The sequence below is a fragment of the Oncorhynchus kisutch genome, linkage group LG19 (genome assembly GCF_002021735.2).
Source record: "Oncorhynchus kisutch isolate 150728-3 linkage group LG19, Okis_V2, whole genome shotgun sequence".
Taxonomy (NCBI): Eukaryota; Metazoa; Chordata; class Actinopteri; order Salmoniformes; family Salmonidae; genus Oncorhynchus; species Oncorhynchus kisutch.
Window position 1 is genome coordinate 11,623,775 of NC_034192.2, and position 7,420 is coordinate 11,631,194.

Below are 7,420 nucleotides of genomic sequence, written 5' to 3' on the forward strand. Positions count from 1 at the left end.
ATAACATAACACACAGAAACCACCTACTCAACATCCATCAGGATTATATTAGAAGCTCAATGATAACCCCATTACCCATGGATAGAGCTACTTACAGCCTCACATTTGGATATTCTCAATATAGTGCTCTGGCGCTACCCTGTATGAATCCTGTCCACACACCCTTTCCCATTAGATGAGCTCTTACAGATCCAGAATAATCCCTATAACTCCTGGGGACTTAGTTTGGTGAAAAGACCCAAGGCTTTTATCCAGGACATGGTGAACACTGCTGGGTCCATCCCAATACGAATCAAGGAAATTTTATCTGTTCCACCTGGTTCTGGCAGGGTCTGTGCCCCAAATGACACCCTATTCCCCACGTACTGCACTACTTTTGACCAGATCCCTATGGGCCCTGGTCTGAAGACGTGTGCTATATAGGGAATGGAGTACCATTTTGGTGGCATCCAGAGACAGTCTTATGGGTAGTGTGGCAGTAATGGCTGTGCCACAGATTAGCTCGATAAGGATGATGAGTAAATGGACCAGGCTTTTCCTGTCCTCCTGCCCGCTGTGCCGTGTGTGTGTGAGTGTGTGTGTGTTTGTGCGTCAGAGTGGGGTGGTATTTTGGGACTGGGTATGGTGTCTCATCCAGCTGTGTCCTTGTAGTATTTATCGTACTCCAAAACAACCTCATCCACCTCCCCCTCGATTCCCATCTCCTTCTCTCCTTCACCCTCCCTGACTTCTCTTCCTCCTTTTCTCCTTCACCCTCCCTGACTTCTCCTCCTCTTCCTCCTTTTCTCCATCACACCTGCACCTCTCCATAGCCACGGGAAGTAGGGGGGATGAGGGTGCACCCCCTAAAAAAATTGTTTACGCAATGTGTATCTGTATATATATATATATATATATATATATATATATATATATATATATATATATATATATATATATATATATGTGTATATAAAAAAGTAAAAATAAAGAGTTTCTCTAAAGAGAGAAACTCTTTATTTTTACTTTTTTCTACATTGTAGAATAATACTGAAAACATCAAAACTATGAAATAACACATATGGAATCATGTAGTAACCAAAAAAGTGTTAAACAAATCAAAATATATGTTATATTTGAGATTCGTAGCCACCCTTTGCCTTGTTGACAGCTTTGCAAACTCTTGGCATTCTCTCAACCAGCTTCATGAGGCAGTCACCTGGAATTAAGGATTTTTTTGAAAATGAATTAAAAATAAATAACAGAAATACCTTATTCACATAAGTATTCAGATACTGTGAGACCCGAAATTGAGCTCAGAAGCATCCTGTTTCCACTGATAATCCTTGAGATATTTTTACAACTTGATTGGAGTCCACCTGTTGTAGATTAAATTGACTGGACATGATTTTGAAAGGCACGCACCTCTCTATATAAGATCCCGCAGTTGACAGTGCATGTCAGGGCAAAAACCATGAGGTCGAAGGAATTGTCCGTAGAGCTCTGAGACAGGATTGTGTCGAAGTACAGATCTGGGGAAGGGTACCAAAGAATGCAGCATTGAAGCTCCCCAAGAACATAGTGGCCTACATCATTCTTAAATGGAAGAAGATTGGAACCACCAAGACTCATCCTAGAACTGGCTGCCCAGCAATCGGGGGAGAAGGGCTTTGTTCAGGGAGGTGACTAAGAACCCGATTGTCACTCTGACAGAGTGAGTCTGCAGAGAGTTCCTCTGTGGAGATGGGAGAACCTTCCAGAAGGACAAGCATCTCTGCAGCACTCAACCAATCAGGCCTTTATGGTAGAGTGCCAGACGGACGCTACTCCTCAGTAAAAGGCACATTACAGCCCACTTGGAGTTTGCCAAAAGGCACCTAAACTCTCAAACCATGAGAAACAAAATGCTTTGGTTTGATGAAACCATGATTGAACTCTTTGGAGTTCCTGAATGCCAAGCGTCATGTCTGGAGGAAATCTGGCACCATCCCTACAGTGAAGCATGGTGGTGGAAGCATCATGCTGTGGGGATGTTTTTCAGCGGCAGGGACTGGGAGACTCGTCAGGATCGAAGGAAAGATGAACAGAGCAAAGTACAGAGAGATCCTTGATGAAAATCTGCTCCAGAGCCTTCAGGACCTCAGACTTGGGCGAAGGTTCACTTTCCAACAGAACAGCGACCCTAAGTACACAGCCAAGATAACCAGGAGTGGCTTCGGGTCAAGTCTCTGAATGTCCTTGAGTGGCCCAGCCAGAGCCCGGACTTGAACCCATTCGAACCCGATCTCTGGAGAGATCTGAAAATAGCTGTGCAGCAATGCTCCCTATCCAACCTGACAGAGCTTGAGAGGATCTGCAGAGAAGAATGGAAGAAACTCCCCAAATACAGGTGTGCCTAGCTTGTAGTGTCATACCCAGGAAGACTTGATGCTATAATCGCTGCCAAAGCTGCTTCCAAAGGTGTGTAGGTTGATGAAGGAAAAAACTATTTAATCAATTTTAGGGTCTGAATAGTTTCTGAAGGTACTAGATTTTTATAAATAAGAAAACTTTACTTGTCCTGTGTTAGCTGACCGATAAACAAAATAATTATGCCCCCCCTCTACCCACAGCGAACAAATCGCAGCACCTCTCTCTTCAGACCACCTAATATTTCTCCTTCCTACACCACTTCCTCTTCATCTTCATCCTCCTTCGCTCTCATTATTTAGATAAATGCTGCAGGTCCTCCATCAAAAAATGATCTCTGGATTTCAGCGTGTGGAGGGCTCTGCTCATGAGATGGGTGTTGAAATTGTTTACTTGTGTGACTGTGATCCCTCCAGTGAAAATGATTTCTGTTGACAGAGGAGAAGAGAGGCAGTCACACGCAAGCAATGTTGCATTACAACGTGACACAGAGACCGTGTAGTTATATTTAGAAGACATTATGAATAATATACAGATAGACATTTAACCCTAGGATGCATAGTAAACATGGCGCCCAAAGGATGCATTTGCCGGGTCAAACTGACCCAATAATGTAATATCTTTGTTTTATTTACATGGGTCTAAAACATTATCCATTTTGTGAAACACAATTATTTTGAGTAATGATTTGGATAATTATTTTATTGTTTGAAATGTTTTTAGTTGCTCCTCAACAGTTTGATACACATATTACGGAAATTCATAATGGCTATTGAAAATATTAGCATGTTTTTCTTATACTCAATCTTACAATCAAAGTTTCACATTCAACCTTTTTAGTGTGAAGAACAAAATAAAACCACCTTAAGCATGTTTTCTAATATTTCAAAACATTTATTTGAAAATCACCCAGGACAGATTTAGCCCAGAGAGCCCACATCAAAGACAGAGCACTACTACGGACCCTTACAGCAGGTTATAGGACTCTGTATGCTGTGGGACCTACTGATAGGACTCTCCCGCCTGTGCTGAATGCTTTCAAAGAAGGCACCCAGGGAAAGGGTAGAGGGGAGGGAAGGAGGGTCTTTATCTTGGCCAGGTCACAGTTGTAAATGAGAACTTGTTCTCAACTGGCCTACCTGGTTAAATAAAGGTGAAATAAAAAAATAGATAAAAATAAAAGGGAGAGAAGTGTGTGGACCAGAGGAGGCTGGTTTGAGGAGCTATTGGAGGACGGGCTCATTGTAATGGCTGGAATGGAATGAATGAAACAGTATCCAAAAGCATCAAACATATGGAAACCCCATGTTTGACTCCGTTCCATATATTCCATTCCAGTCATTACAATGAGCCCATACTCCAATAGCTCCTTCCACCAACACAAGATGCGTGGCAGAGTGCGGCTGTGTGTATGCGCGTGTGTGTGTGTGTCCGTGCGTGTGTGTGTGTCCATGCATGCATTAGTGCATATGTGTCTGCATGCCTCTGTATGTATAAGGCTGGGTAAGGTCTGTCAGGGACAGGAGGAGAGAGGGGAGGTAAGAGAGCAGCTCTGTCAGCAGAGCTGTGATGTCTGGGGAATATGCTCCCTTTCAATAATGATGAGTGTCAAAGACAGCCGTTTACTGTCCTCTGCTCTGCCTACCTCTCTTCTCCTCTCTTCTCATCCACATACGGGTGCTACTGCCTGGGGGCTACACTGACCTAATAACAAGAGCCAGGAGGAATCTGCATTCCTTTTTTTGTGTGTGTGCGTGTACGCGTTGTGATGCATGCTCTCTGTGTGTTCTACGAATGCAAGAACAACATTGTTTTAAACATGAATGGTGAATTGCAGTCAACTAATAGATTTAATCAAATCAAAATAACATTATATTTGTCACATACGCCAAATACAACAAGCCCTAAACTTACAAGCCCTTAACCAACATTGCAGTTTTAAGAAAAAAAGACCTCAAAAATCAATAAAAGTAACAGGTAGTTAAAGAGCAGCAGTAAAATAACAGTACATAGGATAATTACAGGGGGTACCAGTCCAGAGTCAATGTGCAGGGGCACCAGTTAGTCGAGGTAATGGAGGTAATATGTACATGGTAGGTAGGTAGAGTTAAAGTGACTATGCATAGATAATAAACAGAGAGTAGCAGCAGCGTGAAAGAGGGGGGGTCAATACAAATAGTCTGGATAGCCATTTGATTAGATGTTCAGGAGTTTTATGGCTTGGGGGTCGAATCTGTTTAGAAGCATCTTGGACCTAGACTTGGCGCTCTGGGACCGCTTGCCCATGCGGTAGCAGGGAGAACAGTCTGTGACTAGGGTGGCAGGATTCTTAGACAATGTTTAGGACCTTCCTCTGACACCACCTGGTATAGAGGTCCTAGATGGCAGGAAGCTTGGCCCCAGTGATGTACTGGGCCGTACGCATTACTCTATTTAATGCCTTGCGGTCGGAGGCCGAGCAGTTGCTATACCAGGCAGTGATGCAACCAGTCAGGATGCTCTCGATGGTGCAGCTGTAGAACCTTTTGAGGGTCTGAGGACCCATGGAAAATCTTTTCAGTCTCCAGAGGGGGAATAGTTTTTGTCAGGCCCTCTTCACGACTGTCTTGGTGTGCTTGGACCATGTTAGTTTGTTGGTGATGTGGACACCAAGGAACTTGAAGCTCTCAACCTGCTCCACTGCAGCCCAATACACTTGCCAGTTGGTCAGCGCATGCTCGGAGTACACGTCCTGGTAATCCGTCTGGCCCTGTGGCCTTGTGAATGTTGACCTGTTTAAAAGTTCTTACTCACATCGGCTTCTGAGAGCGTGATCACACAGTCTTCCGGAACAGCTGATGCTCTCATGCATGCTTCGGTGTTAAGTAATTTAGCTTGTCTGGTAGGCTCGTGTCCCTGGGCAGCTCGCGGCTGTGCTTCCCTTCGTAGTCTGTAATAGTTTGCAAGCCCTGCCACATCCGACGAGCTTCAGAGCCGGTGTAGTACGATTCAATCTGAGTTATGTATTGACACTTTGCCTTTTTGATGGTTCGTTGGAGGGCATAGCAGGATTTCTTATTAGCTTCCGGCAGCTCTACCCTTTAGCTCAGTGCAGATGTTGCCTGTAATCCATCGCTTCTGGTTGGGATATATACGTACGGTCACTGTTGACATGACATCATCGATGCACTTATTGATGAAGCCAGTGACTGATGTGACTGATGTGGTGTACTCCTCAATGCCATCTGAAGAATCCCGGAACATATTCCAGTCTGTGCTAGCAAAACAGTTCTGTACCTTAGCATCTGCTTCATCTGACCACTTTCTTTTTGACCGAGTCACTGGTGCTTCCTGCTTTAGTTTTTGTTTGTTAGCAGGAATCAAGAAGATAGAATTATGGTCAGATTTGCTGAATGGATGGCGAGGGAGAGCGTCTGTGTGTGAAGTAAAGGTGGACTAGAGTTTTTTTTCCCCGTCTGGTTGCACATTTAACATGCTGGTAGAAATTAGGTAAAACGGATTTAAGTTTCCCTGCATTAAAGTCCCTTGCCACTAGGAGTTCCGCCTCTGGATGAGCATTTTCCTGTTTACTTATGGCCGTACACAGTTCATTGAGTGCAGTCTTAGTGCCATCAACAGTTTGTGGTGGTACAGTATGTAGACAGCTACAAAAAAAATACAGATGAAAACTCTCTTGCTAAAAAGTGTGGTCTACAGCTTGTCATGAGATTACCTCAGGTGAGCAAAACCTAGAGACTTCCTTAGATTTCGTGCACCAGCTGTTTACAAATATACATAGACTGCAACCACTTGTCGTACTGCTATGCTTTATCTTGGCCAGGTCGCAGTTGCAAATGAGAACTTGTTCTCAACTAGCCTACCTGGTTAAATAAAGGTGAAATAAAAAATTTAATAAAAAGTACCAGAGGCCGCTGTTCTATCCTGCCGAAAAAAGCTTCAAACTCGCCAGCTGTATGTTATTCATGTCGTCGTTCAGCCACTCCTCGGTGAAACAGAATTTATTACAGCTTTGACTGTTCCGTTGATAGGATATACATGATCGTAGTTTGTCTTTTTTATTATAGATTGATTGTACGTTTGCTAATAGGACCAATGGTAATGGTAGATTACCCTCTCGGTGACATATCCTCACAAGACACCCGGATCTTCATCCACGATACCTCCATCTCTTTCTCCTGCGAGTTACGGAGATGAGGGCCTTGTCGGGCTTCTGAAGTAAATCCTTCCAGTCCTACTCATTGAAGATATCAATCAGTTGTTTAGCCATTTATCATAATTGGAACATACCTAGTGAATTACAGGGTTTAAACTAAGTCCAAATCTATAGCCAATTAATTAGCTTGTAATATTGTTGCTCACTCTCCCTCCACTGTCACTGTTTGGCCCAAAGCTTTCCGATTCTATTCTAGTGAAGCTGGGAGTACCGGTGCTGGATGACTTTGTGTCGTTAGCAGCTTTGATTAGTGCCATGGTTCATTGGCCTGTAGTGTTTTATATGGTTCTCAGAGTGATCACTGTACACAGAGAGGTGATAGATGGCAGGTGCAGAGAGAGAGGTGCTCTGTGGGAACCAAATGAACAATGTTTTGAGACTGAAAGCTTTATGACTGTGTTGCTGGAAGGTTATGAGTTGGGTTTGATGTTTATCAAGCCTGGCACAGCTATATTGACTCGTTTGATATTTCTCTCTCTCCCTCTCTTTCTCCTTCTCTTGTCTCGTATCTCTCTCCCTTGCTCTTTCTCGCTATCTCGCTCTCTCTCTAGCTTTTTCTCTCTCTCTTCCTAATTATTTTGTTGTCTCCCTCTCTCTCTTCTTCTCTTGTCTCTCTCTTTCCATCTCTAATCTCTTCTCACTCCCTCTCGCGTGCTCTCTCTCTCATTGTTTCCCTTGCTCTTTCTCTCTCTCTTCCTAATTCTCTCTCTCTTCCTAATTCTCTCTCTCTTCCTAATCTCTCTCTCTTCCTAATTCTCTCTCTCTTCCTAATTCTCTCATCTCTCTCTCTTCCTAATTCTCTCTCTCTCTCTCTCTTCC